We start from the raw sequence: 13241 nt of genomic DNA on the forward strand, positions 1-13241 counted from the left end.
TGCTGTAGCTTGGCAGTGCAGACTATGGCAGAACTGTGGTACTAATGAAAGGCAGCTTACTATAGTAGAGAGAGCCAGCCTTGGAACCAGAGGATCTGGGTTCAGTCCTGCCTTTTATACATCTGTACTACCCTATAAGTCACTTAGCCTCTCAATACTCTCATAAGACTACAGGTTGAACAAAAGGTGCCAGCCTGCATTGCTAGGGAGGTCCTTGTACCAATGAAAAAAAAAATTCTACTATCTATATTAATAAAACTCGGTCAAACCCACATAATCCAGGATTCAGTTGCATTACAGTTTTAATCATACTTCATTCACATCCTCCTTGTATGTTCCGTGGCTTAGTGGTGACTCTAGGTCCTCAGGGACTTTACCAGTGGAGCACAAATTCCGACCGATCTTTTCAAGGTAGGAAGGCTTGGAATTCAGACCTTTCAACAGACAGTGGACCTTCTGGCCCCCAGTCCAGCTAAATGCAGAGAGCTCCTTGCCAAAAATTTGGCCTCCAAGGAAGAAACTTTTTCCAGTCATAGCAATTCACCAAGATTAGGTGGAGACTCAATCTCTCTCATCCCACATGTAGCAGGCCACAGTTTTCTTGCCTGTTAAGTGTACAGATTGAGCTATCTAGAGATCTCTGAATTTGCTTTTGATTCTAGCAGCCTATGATTTTATGTGAGTGTGAATAATTGTCCCTGCAGTCTGCTGAGTTCACCATTGTTACATTTTGAGCAAAAACTCTTCAGCATTTTTGTCCCTTTATTCTTTTTTTTTTTTTAACATTAAAGCACAACTTTATACAAATTTTCTGGTTTCTTATCTATTTGTCTTTCACCTCTCTCTAAGAAATTTCAAGGCATATAATTCACTTAAATAAACAATTATTAAGGGTAATATATGTCAGATGGACAAGAAGCAGATCCTACTTTCAAGGAGCTTATAAACCAATACAAAAATATAATTAATTATATACAAATTAATTATTTACAAATAATTACAATGCAATCAATCCTTAAACAATAGGCTAAGTGCAAAGTAGAGATTAAAATAAAGTGCTAATTAAAGTTTAATCCTATAATCATAGAGATAATGATTACATAGATTCATATAGGCTATATATGTGTCTATAGATAGAGATATACATATAGATGCATGTGTGTGTACACATATATATACATATATATATATATTCCTTATTACTACTATTATTCCAAGAATGCTTGAAGAAAACAAACATCCAGATATATGACATATTCTTTCTGCTCTTTTCTCCTTCCCCTTCCTTTCTTTTTTTTTTTTTTTGCTGTTTCTTTCATATTTGTTTTTTTTTAATTTTCTTTTTTTTGTTTGTTTTTTATTTTATTTTATAATTATAACATTTTTTGACAGTACATATGCATGGGTAATTTTTTACAACATTATCCCTTGCACTTACTTCTGTTCAGATTTTTTCCCTACCTCCCCCAACCTCCTCCCCCAGATGGCAGGCAGTCTTATACATGTTAAATATATTATAATATATTCTAGATACAATATATGTGTGTAGAACCGAATTTCTTGTTGCACAGGAAGAATTGGATTCAGAAGGTAAAAATAACAGTTTACACTCATTTCCCAGTGTTCCTTTTTTGGATGTAGCTGATTCTGTCCATCATTAATCATTGGAATTGGATTAGCTCTTCTCTATGTTGAAGAAATCCACTTCCATCAGCATACATCCTCGTACAGTATCATTGTTGAAGTGTATAATGATCTTCTGGTTCTGCTCGTTTCACTCAGCATCAGTTGATGTAAGTCTCTCCAAGCCTCTCTGTATTCCTCCAGTTGGTCATTTCTTACAGAACAATAATATTCCATAACATTCATATACCATAATTTATCCAACCATTCTCCAATTGATGGACATCCATTCATTTTCCACTATGAAAAGGGCTGCCACAAACATTTCGGCACATACAGGTCCCTTTCCCTTCTTTAGTATTTCCTTGGGATATAAGCCCAGTAGTACTATGGCTGGGTCAAAGGGTATACACAGTTTGATAACTTTTTGGGCATAATTCCAGATTGCTCTCCAGAATGGTTGGATTCTTTCACAACTCCACCAACAATGAATCAGTGTCCCAGTTTTCCCACAGCCCCTCCAACATTCATCATTATTGGTTCCTGTCATCTTAGCCAATCTGACAGGTGTGTAGTGGTATCTCAGAGTTGTCTTAATTTGCATTTCTCTGATCAATAGTGATTTGGAACACTCTTTCATATGAGTGGAAATAGTTTCAATTTCATCATCTGAAAATTGTCTGTTCATATCCTTTGACCATTTATCAATTGGAGACTGGCTTGATTTCTTATAAATTAAAGTCAATTCCCTGTATATTTTGGAGATGAGGCCTTTATCAGAACCTTTAACTGTAAAAATGTTTTCCCAATTTGTTACTTCCCTTCTAATCTTGTTTGCATTAGTTTTGTTTGTGCAGAAACTTTTTAATTTGGTGTAATCAAAATTTTCTATTTTGTGATCAATAATGGTCTCTAGTTCTCCCTTGGACACAAACTCCTTCCTCCTCCACAAGTCTGAGAGGTAGACCATCTTATGTTCCTCCAATTTATTTATGATTTCGTTCTTTATGCCTAAATCTTGGACCCATTTTGATCTAATCTTAGTATGTGGTGTTAAATGTGGGTCCATCCCTTTATTCTTAACAGGTGAAATTTTCTAATTGTGTGTCCAGTTCTATAAAATATCCTACAAGAACTTTAATTAAATATATTAATATAATTATATGTTATATATTTAACAAGGCAATATTTTGTGCTTTTTATATATAGTCTTCCCAGCCAAATACAAAGTATAATTCTCCATTCATTTGTGTCTTCCTTTCATTTATTATGATTTCATTGCAGTCTAAGCTTTCTTTTAAATTAAAATGTAAAGAGATATCTTAAGCAAGGCAGTCTCATAACAGAATATTCTCTGCCCTCATGCATGCAGAACTACATACTCCAAAGCCAAAGGACTTCCCATCTAATTCCCCTTTATTCCTTTTAACCTTCTAGCATAGAGGGAGGGAGATCAGGAGAGGGGGGGTGACATTTGAGCTAAGCTTTGAAGAATAGTTGAGTTTCCCTAAATTGAGGAGAGAAAGGTGAAAGAGATTATCTAGCTCTTACCTAGCAGAATGGCTCTAGTTCTTCTTTATTAAATATGTTAGTTCTTGATTTGGCCTCTGTTCTACTTAATTTTTTAAGTTTTTGATTGAGAATGTATGTAAATTTTAGTGAATGCCTTGCTGGAATCAGAGGAAATAATTATATACTTTTTATAACCTGTCCAGCATTTAAAATCTTCTGTACTCTGGTTTGCACCTACCTATACAGGCTTATTTTTCTTATCTTCTAGTCAAACTGCTTATAGTTTGTTTCCTTAACATTTTGATTTACTGCCTCCATTAATTTGCAAAAGCCATTCCTCATGCCAGACATACATCTCTTCTTCCTCTGTCTTTCAGAGCTCTTATCTTCTTTGAAGATATGATTCTGTTGTTGCTTCTTCCAGGGAGCCTTCCCAGTTGTTAGATAAGTTATCTGTGTATTTGTTGTTGCTCAGCAGAAGGTGTGCTTTTTGAGGACAGGTGTTAGGATTACTAAGTGAGAACTGAGGTTGTCTGGATAGTTACAAGGTGAGAACTCAGGTTGACTTGATAGAAGGAGCAAGCCCATTGGCTGAAGTGGTTCTTCCCAGAAGCCCTTGCATTATCCCACGCCCATTCTCTGGGAGGATAAAGAGGACAGCACTCCAGGAAGAGAAGAAGACTCTGAATTGCATCAGGCTTGACGGGGCTCTCTGCAGGAAGGGAAGTCACTTCTTTGGACAAGAGTTAACAGCAACTGCCTGGAGACAACGGTTCACTACAGGAAGAAGAATCTGTTGGAGAGATTTGAGTTGACACAGCAGATCTCCTTCCAGAGAGCGATCAGCAGCTTCTGGAGACAACAGCTCGTTACATTTGGCGTCCACACGTGGGGCAAGGACTTTTGCTTATTTCTGACAAGAGGAGCTAGACCAGACCTTTGCAATTTGGTGCCCAGACACGGTCCTGATTCCAGTGGAAAAGCCTCCCATCCAGATCTCAGTCTCTCTGACCCAGAACCGTGAGTAACAAGGAAACTTTGTTAAAGATTAAGTGAGTGTGCTAATAGATAAATAAGGAACTTGTTAAGGGCTAAACCAGCAATCTCTTATAGTGAAATGGGGCAAACACCTTCTGTTCAAGGAAAATGTTTAGAGAGCATCATCAAGGTTATGAAAAGCCAAGGATTGATTATAATTTTAGAGGAGATTACTGAACTTTTAAGAACTGTGAAGGTCATATGTCCTTCTTTTTCTCTGGAAGAAGAATTGGATCCAGATGAATGGGAATTAGTAGGAGAGCAATTAGGTGAACACTACAATTGTCTTTGTGACATTTTACCCTTTGGTTCCAGACCAAACTCAGTTTCCAAAGATACAATTCATACCTACAATTTAATCCAAATGGCTTTAAAAAATGTTATTCTAAAGGAAGAGATGAAGGAGCAAAATGGGGAGGTGTCAACTAAACTAGGTGAAAAGGATGAATCAGATAACAATGAAGTTAAGTACAATTCTGAGCAACAGCAACAGGAGCACCTCCCATCTCCTCCCTCAATTAACCCTTCAGGGGTGGAGCAAGAAGGAGGAGAGGAAGAGGCAGAAACACAAACAGAATTGCCTGTGAAGCAGCCTAAGCCTATGACAAGATTAGAAAAAGCATTGATTAAAGCTAAGAGAGAAGGACAGGATATAAGTGATTTTATACATGCATATCCTGTGATTGAAAATACTGACTCTGTAGGTAAAAAAAGGAGAAGATATGCACCTTTAGATTTGAATAAAATTAAGGATTTGAAAAAAGGTTGTACCCTTTATGGGGCTACATCAGCTTATGTCAAAATGTTACTAGATGGTTTGTCTTATGAAGTCCTAACCCCGAATGATTGGAAATCCATAGCAAGGACATGTCTGGAACCTGGAGAAAATTTATTATGGCTTGCGGAATTTCATGAATTATGTAAAATTCAAGTCAGATGCAATTTGGAAATAGGAGTTAACACACAATTCACTTTTGAGCACTTAGCTGGTGAAGGTCAGTATGGAGAGAATTCGGAACAGATTAATTATACCATGACAATATATGAGCAAATTGCTAAGGCTGCAATAAAAGCTTGGGGTGTCCTTCCTGGACAGAAAGATCGTGGAGAGGCTTTCACTAAAATACAGCAAGGTCCCAATGAACCTTTTGCAGATTTTGTGGGACGTTTGCAAACTGCTGTCAAAAGAACTATTGGAGAAAATTCAGCTACAGAAATAATGACCAGACATCTGGCTAAGGAAAATGCCAATGAGATTTGCAAAAGAATTATATGGGGATTAGACAAAGATGCTCCTTTAGAGGAGATCATAAGACGCTGTGCTACAGTGGGAACAAATGCTTTTTACACCCGGACAATGATGAATGTGGAAAGACAGGGTCCCTCCTGGCAAGGGCCTTCTAGAGAAACTCGGCGATGTTTTCAATGTGGAAAAATTGGACATCTAAGAGCTCAGTGTAGATTTGGAGATACAGTGAAAAGACAGGGTGAGAGAAGACCTAAAACCCCATGTCCAAAATGCAACAGAGGATTCCATTGGGCATCAGAGTGTAGAATAATTCAGGGAAATGGGATGAGGGGCCCAGGTTCAGGGCCCCAGGCAAAAAAGACTTGGGGCATGATGGCAGCTGATGTTACACCCAAAGAACCTTTAGAAGGCCAGGACTCTGATTTGATCAACCAGCATAAAAGCAATCACATGGCAGAAAGGGATTACCTAATAAGTGAGCCAAAAGGCAATCAGATTGCAAAAATGGATTACACTTGGGGAGAATACAGGCCTTTTAAACCAACAGGGCTGTGTCCAGTGCAAACAATTCCAATGTAATTGTCAGATGATGAGAAGAGATTTAGAAAGTGGTAAATAGAAGGTAATTAGATAGGTTAACTGCCTGGGAGAGAGGGTTTGCTTGTATTTCTTCAGCAGGAGAAGGAATCAGATGGGTGCCAACGAGTCATATTCGCCTTGTCCACCAGAGAGAGACAGAAAAAGAGAAAGACCTCAAAATAAAGGAGAAGATCTAAGAAACATCTGACACTGAAAGAGCATGGCTAATAAAAAGACTGTTAAAGAACTTTAAAAACCAGCAGGAATCATTGGACTTCCTCACACAAGATGAGACTAATGGACAATGGACTTATGGACATTTATAAATTTTCAATTCATGATTATTTGATTATGATTATGTTATATACTTCTAGCATGTGTTATGTTACTATGTTACTATGTGCTTATGTAATTTATGTAATTATCTGTAATACTTCCCATATTGATGGATTTATGTTTCAAGGTCATGACTGTCCTATGTTCTAAATCAAAAGAAAGGGGGAGATGTTAGGATTACTAAGTGAGAACTGAGGTTGTCTGGATAGTTACAAGGTGAGAACTCAGGTTGACTTGATAGAAGGAGCAAGCCCATTGGCTGAAGTGGTTCTTCCCAGAAGCCCTTGCATTATCCCACGCCCATTCTCTGGGAGGATAAAGAGGACAGCACTCCAGGAAGAGAAGAAGACTCTGAATTGCATCAGGCTTGACGGGGCTCTCTGCAGGAAGGGAAGTCACTTCTTTGGACAAGAGTTAACAGCAACTGCCTGGAGACAACGGTTCACTACAGGAAGAAGAATCTGTTGGAGAGATTTGAGTTGACACAGCAGATCTCCTTCCAGAGAGCGATCAGCAGCTTCTGGAGACAACAGCTCGTTACAGACAGGTACTTTTTCATTTTTATTTTTGTATACCCAACACTGATCAGAACAGTAGGTACATTTTAAAAAAGGTTATTGAATTAAAATCAATATTTAATTCAATATTTTAAAATTCATGTCTATAAGTGGGAATAGCATTTAATGCAGTCTTTTGCATATAGTAAACCATCAAATTTTTTGAATTATTAAAATGAGTTTAATAAAACAAAACCTTTACTCATATTCTAATTTTGGTTCCATTGTTAGTTAACTATATAAAATGAACAAGTTATTTGCTTCTGGGCTTTTTTCCTATTCTATAAAAGGAAGATGTTAAAGTTCCCTCCCATCTTGGATATCTATATTCTATGTTCTGTCATAATATTTTCTCTTGACATTTTATGTTCTGTGCCCTACTACCTTTCAAGGTCATTCTGTGTTGTAATGTACCATTTAACTCCAACATTTATGTTCTAAAGTAATACGTAGTTTAGAAAACTATATAAAGTATAATTATAGCAATTCTCCAATAGAGATAATATGAAATCTAATATTTTAACGTACCCTTCTCCTGGCTTACATATCTCTATTCAAATTTTCAAATCTCAGTCGTCCAAAATAAATTATAAAATTATCTTTGTACCTTTCAGATCTCATAATATGTGGTCTAGTTTACTTTATACCATCCACCTTGTCCTCTGTTAATTTTCTAAGCCTTTTATCTCTTTATAAGTATGGTGATCATATTTTCTAAGCAAAATATCAGGACAGATGATCTAATGCAAAATAGTCCTTGTGTTAATATTCCTTTAAAATATACTTTCTGTTCTTCAGATCAGGACTCATGAACAATCTGGCATATACAGTAATGACAGGTAATTCATTCTCATAGAAATCTTTGAAGCTGAGAGATTTTGTTGACAAAATCCTCTAGATCTTAAAATACACTCCTCCTGCTTTTTTAATGTCTGCTTGACCAGGTACTACAAACATAGTGATAGCTCTTGACTTCGTCTGATTTTTTTTTTCCAAAAGACATCCTATTCTACAAAGACTACATGGCAAGTTAGAAGTCATTTCATCTTTTAGCATTACCTTTTTTCCTTAAGCAGCTTGCAAAATCCTGCCTTTGTCATTAAAATTTTAAAGTTTGACTCATGAATGATATAAGAATGATAAGATAGCTACTAAGTGGACTGCATTTGCCCTGTTAATTAACCCTACTGAGCCTAAATTCTGTCCATCCCCCTTTATGTTCCTTATTCCCCTCTCATTGGAACTTCATACTCAACTCCTATGATTTTAGACGCTGATAAGTGAATTTTTTCCTTATTTCACTGGGAACCAGGTCTCCATATCATTTCCCAGTCATTGCAACACTATGCTGATGCATTCATGCCCCCCTCCCTCTCTAGTTTGCTTTATGTGTTGCCTTTCCCTTTAGAATGTTAGCTGCTTGAAGGTATAGCTTGCTTTATCAACATCATTGCTATAGAGGTTCAACTGGCAGTACATGGAAATTGATTGTTTATAGGGATGAGGAAAAAGAAAAAAATTAAGGATGTCTCTAAGGTTGTGAATTTGAGTAATCAGAAGAATAGGGTTACTTTCAAAATAAATGAGAGTTCTGATAAGGAATATGGAGAAAGATAATGAGTTTTGATTTTGACATATCAAATCTGAGCTATTTATAGATTGTCCAGCTGGAGATGTCCATAAGGCGGTTGGTAATAAAGGACTGGAATTCTGGAAAGAAGGTAAAACTGGATATTTTTATTTGGGTGTCATCCATATAGAGGTGGTAATTGAACCTATGGAAGTTGATGAAATCTCTAAGAGAAAGAATAAGAAATAATGGAGTATTTGAAAGACCACATGCACAGGAAGCAGAAGATAGATAATAAACTAGCAAAAAAAACTTAATAAAGAACAGTCAGACAAGTAGGAAGAGAACTGGGAGGGAGAAATGTCATGAAAGCCAAAAAAGAGGGAATATCTTCTGAAGCATGGGTCAATAATCCACATGAGAAGTTTTAGAAGGGTCAAGAAAGATGAGAAAAGACCATAGGATTTAGTAGGCAAAAGATAATTCATTATCTTTGAGAGACCAATTTCAGTAGAAAAAGGGGATCAGAAGACAAATTGTGAGGATTTGAAAAATTAGTGGGTAATGAAGACATGGAAGCAGAAAGTTTATATGATTTTTGTAGGAGTTTATCAGATGAAGGAAGAAAGCTGTAGGAGATAATTATAGGGTCAGATGAAAGTTTATTTAAGTAGAGGTAAGACTGAATTATTGTGCAGGTGTAGGGGAAGAAGCCAGTAGAAAGGTAGTGACTGAAGTTGAAGAAGTAGGAAAATGATCAAACAGAAATGCAAACAGAACATAATGAGACCCACAGCACAAGTAGAGGGAGGAGCCTTATTCAAAAAGAAGGGCTACCTCTTTCTCAGAGATTAGAGCAAAGGAGGAAAGGACAAGGTTTTTGAGGATGAAAGTTTAGAATAGGAATAATAATAATAATAATGGTGATGATGGAGTTCCTTAGTTTCTCCGGGAAGCAATTTCATTCTCTAAAAGATAAACAGTAGAAATAAGGAGATAGAATATTTGAAAGAACCACCACAGAGAGCATGATAAAGAACCATTACATGGAAAAAATTCAAGTATTTTTGTGCAACAATGAGATTCTATACACAAATTTATCATGGATCCAGTTGGCACGATTATGTTACCAGTAGTGCGCTGAAGTTCAGGAATATGAATGGAAGTTAGATTGGAAAAAGGTAATCCTAAGTACAGAAGAAGGGGAGAGTAAATGGTAAGAAGATAAGGGATTCAAAGGTGGAGACAATGCACAGTTGAAATGGTTAAACGGAGTCATGACTATAAAAGGGAGAAATGAGACCAGAGCAAAAATGAGAGAGGGATATAAAGTATCTGAAGTCATAGTAAGAAAGAAAAATGTATTTAGGAAGGCTGGATCAAAGAGACTAGAGAACCAAATACAGCAGAGAGTAGTTGAAAAGGCATATTTTCTTGGAGTCACAAGACTTGATTTTAGTTCTTGGTTCTGCTCCTTACCACTACCTTGAGAAATCAATTGCCCTTTCTGAGCTGCAATGTTCCTATATAAGATGAAGGATTAGAATAAGTGGCTGTCAAGCTTCCTTCAATCTCCTGTGATAGGAAAAGGAATTCCAAAAGTTCAACATCAAATGCAAATAAGAGTTTTAGATGATGTTGACCAAATTGTGATCCTCCCAGTGGATGACTTAGCTAGAGTAAAGCTGTTCATGTTGGAAATTGAAGAGGTCAATGAAATGACAGGCTAGAATCTTCATGTACAAATCAACATGAATTCCTCAAGCATGAGGGTAAGAGTTATGGCGAGAAAGACTGTAAGCAGGTGACAGCAGCAAAGATGGACACTATCATCCTTTTAGCTACCCAGTTGGCCCATAATTTTTTAGTTATTTTAAATTATTTATTTATTTAAAGATTTAAATATTATTTATTTAGATATTTTAAATTATTCTTAACTCTTTACTTTCTTCACCCCTCATATATACAGTGACCAACTCATTGTTTCTATACTCAAAATTTCTCTCATATCCACCTCTTTTCTCCATTCCTATTCACATTAAAGTCCTTTTCACTTCTTACCTGGACTATTAGAATAGCATTCTCATTGGTCTCCCTGTTTCTAGATCTTTCCTTCTGTAACTCATTCTTCATATGACTACCAAATGAATTCTAATAATTGAACTAATAAATACAGTTTTAACCATGTCACTTCGCTGGTAAGAGGATCATATGGAGAAAACCTATAATTTCTGGTCTTCATTCTACCATACTCAATCACTTTTTCAGGAGCTTTTACATTGTTTTGTTTTAAAATGTGTATATTTATTTTTTAATTAAAAAGGCTTTTTTCTCTTCTTTCTTCCTCCCCACATAAAACATACATATTCATGTGTGTATTATGTGTGTGTGTGTGTGTATATATAATATATATATATATATATATATATATATATATATATATAACATAGATACTGTTAATTTGTGGCTTTCTAAGTCAACATGCATCAAAAAGGATCCATTTCTATTTGATTTTGACACTACTGCTCTAGAAAACTAAGGACTACATCAGGGGAACAATGGTGGTACTAACAATAACTTAGCTCCTTACCCTTATTCAAAATGAGCTAGTTTTTTTCCCCTAAAAGGGTATTAAAATAACTTCAAGATTTGATGGGCTTGGAATTAAAGACTGATGCTATTTGGCATTACCTCCTGGACATTTGAGTACAAAATACCCACGAGGAGCTCCAAGTACTTTCTGATGTTTGGCTGGTCCACTTTGAAAAGTATCTCAAGCTTTTTTCTTAGCTCTTTCAGCTTGAGATATCCTCAATGCATATTCTCATTGAATATCTTCCAACTATGACTAAGTAAATCTTTTTGTTAACTGTTTAAAAAAAAAGATCCCATAGCTCCTAATTCACATATTCTATATTCCAAGATGAACTGGATGTTCCCCAAATATGGCATTCCATTTACTATTTCTGTACTCCATGCCCAAAATATATTCTCTTACACTTCCTCTTCCTGACTTCTTAGTTTCCTTCAGGGCTCACCTCAAGTATAACCTCATATACAAGGATTTTTCTGATTTGTTCCACTCCCCTTTCTTGATTCAGTAGTTGGACATTTCCATCCATATTATTTTGTATCTTTTATGTGCTTACCTGCACGTATTTCCCAGTAGAATAGAAGGAACTGTTTTGGTTTTCTTGGTTCATTTCCTTGCTATTGATGTTTGTTGAATTGAACTGAACTGAACTGAATCTGAGCAGGGTGATACAGATAGAAGGAACTAACCTAAAAATAAGTTGTTAAGAGATTTCTGCAGAGGAAGGAGCTGAAAGTGCTAATGGGAAGCAAGGGATATATCAGCTCCTCCTTCCCACCCAGTGTGTTGGACACATGAAAGAAAGGAGCAACCAGAACTGGAGTGAGTGATGGGGGCGGTGAGTTATCATCTGGAGAAAGTCAGGTTTCTGTGGACACAATTTGGAAAGCTTGGGTGGGGGGAAGAGCTCTAGGATGGAGTGGAACTTGTTTAAAAGAGAAAAAAATACCAGAAGGAACATTATGAGGGAAGGATCAAAGGAGATGGGGATGGGATTGGAGAATTTGAGAAGATGAATGTGAAAGATGAGTATTGGTAGAAATATTAAGGAAAAAAATGACCAAGAAATAATAGGAATTAAGAGATTAGTTGGTATGAGTCTACAGACATATAGGACAAACAGAAGAGTTTGTAGGGTATCTTAGTGGCAATAAGGAGGCTCTGAGGTATTTTGAGCAGGGCAATGACAGTCAGATAAGTTCTCTAGGGAGATTTTTTTAGAATAATTAATGGAGGAGAGATTGGAAAGAGAGAGACCAAGATCAGGAAAACAATTAGAAGGCTATCATCATAGCAGTTAAGAGGTGATGAGGGCCAGCAGTGAAAGTGTCAAGGAGAGACTGGAGTGCAAAAGATATTGTAGATATATCAATAAGCCGCTCCTTGAAGGTTCCTATCCCTTAAGCTTTATTTTAATAGTTTCAGCATTTATAACTACTCAATGTCAGTTTTAAATGAATAAGTTATTTCACCATAGCAATAGCTCATAAGTTTTTTAAAAAAAAAAAAGTCCTAATGGCATTTCAGAAAGGCCTACATGAACCTCAACTCATCAGAGAGTTCTATTTGGGATGCTTTGCCAATGCCTTATCTCACTGTCAAGCTGACCCTAGGATATGGCCCTTTCTGGAGCAATTTCAAACAGAAGATACAAATACCCACCCCGCCTGAGCCAACAACAGCAGACACACAGTAATTCCAGCTGTCAGGGATGCGGGACAATGGAAAAATTAGATGCTAAGGCTCTGGGTGGAAACTTGGTTGTCACCAACTGCCTCAGCTAAAAGCAACAAAATTACCCTTTTCATAAACATCATAGCTAATGACTCACCGTTTGTTTACAAATGGTCTCTACTCCCCTCTGGAAACGCTCCCCCAAGGTGCCAGACTGACAGATGTGAAAACTTTCTTTGTGCTAAAATAAGAGTAAGAAAGTGTAGGGATGGGCCCAGGCTCTTAGCAGGGTCAGTGGACACTCAGGTTTGGACTCCAAAGGGTCCCCCCCCCCCCCCGCAATGCACCTGGAGAAAGGTGAAGTGAGTGGGGGCGAGGCTGGGAAGAAGGCTCAGTCTGAACGTGGAGGCAGGGCAAGAGAAGCGTGGGACCCGAGCACCCTGCTTCAGCCAAGCTGACCTAAGGGAAACTGCAGGGTCCGAAACAGAATGTAAAGCCCTGGGCGCGGTT

At 37.1% G+C, this 13241-nt stretch overlaps 1 protein-coding gene across 1 annotated transcript in view; it reads left to right on the top strand.

The window, feature by feature from the left end:
* The window catches only part of POLN (DNA polymerase nu), a 303906-nt gene that overhangs the window by 234786 nt on the left and 55879 nt on the right, over positions 1 to 13241 (top strand). The gene's annotated exons all lie outside the window — the stretch shown is intronic.

The sequence above is a fragment of the Sminthopsis crassicaudata genome, chromosome 6, assembly GCF_048593235.1.
Source record: "Sminthopsis crassicaudata isolate SCR6 chromosome 6, ASM4859323v1, whole genome shotgun sequence".
Taxonomy (NCBI): domain Eukaryota; kingdom Metazoa; phylum Chordata; class Mammalia; order Dasyuromorphia; family Dasyuridae; genus Sminthopsis; species Sminthopsis crassicaudata.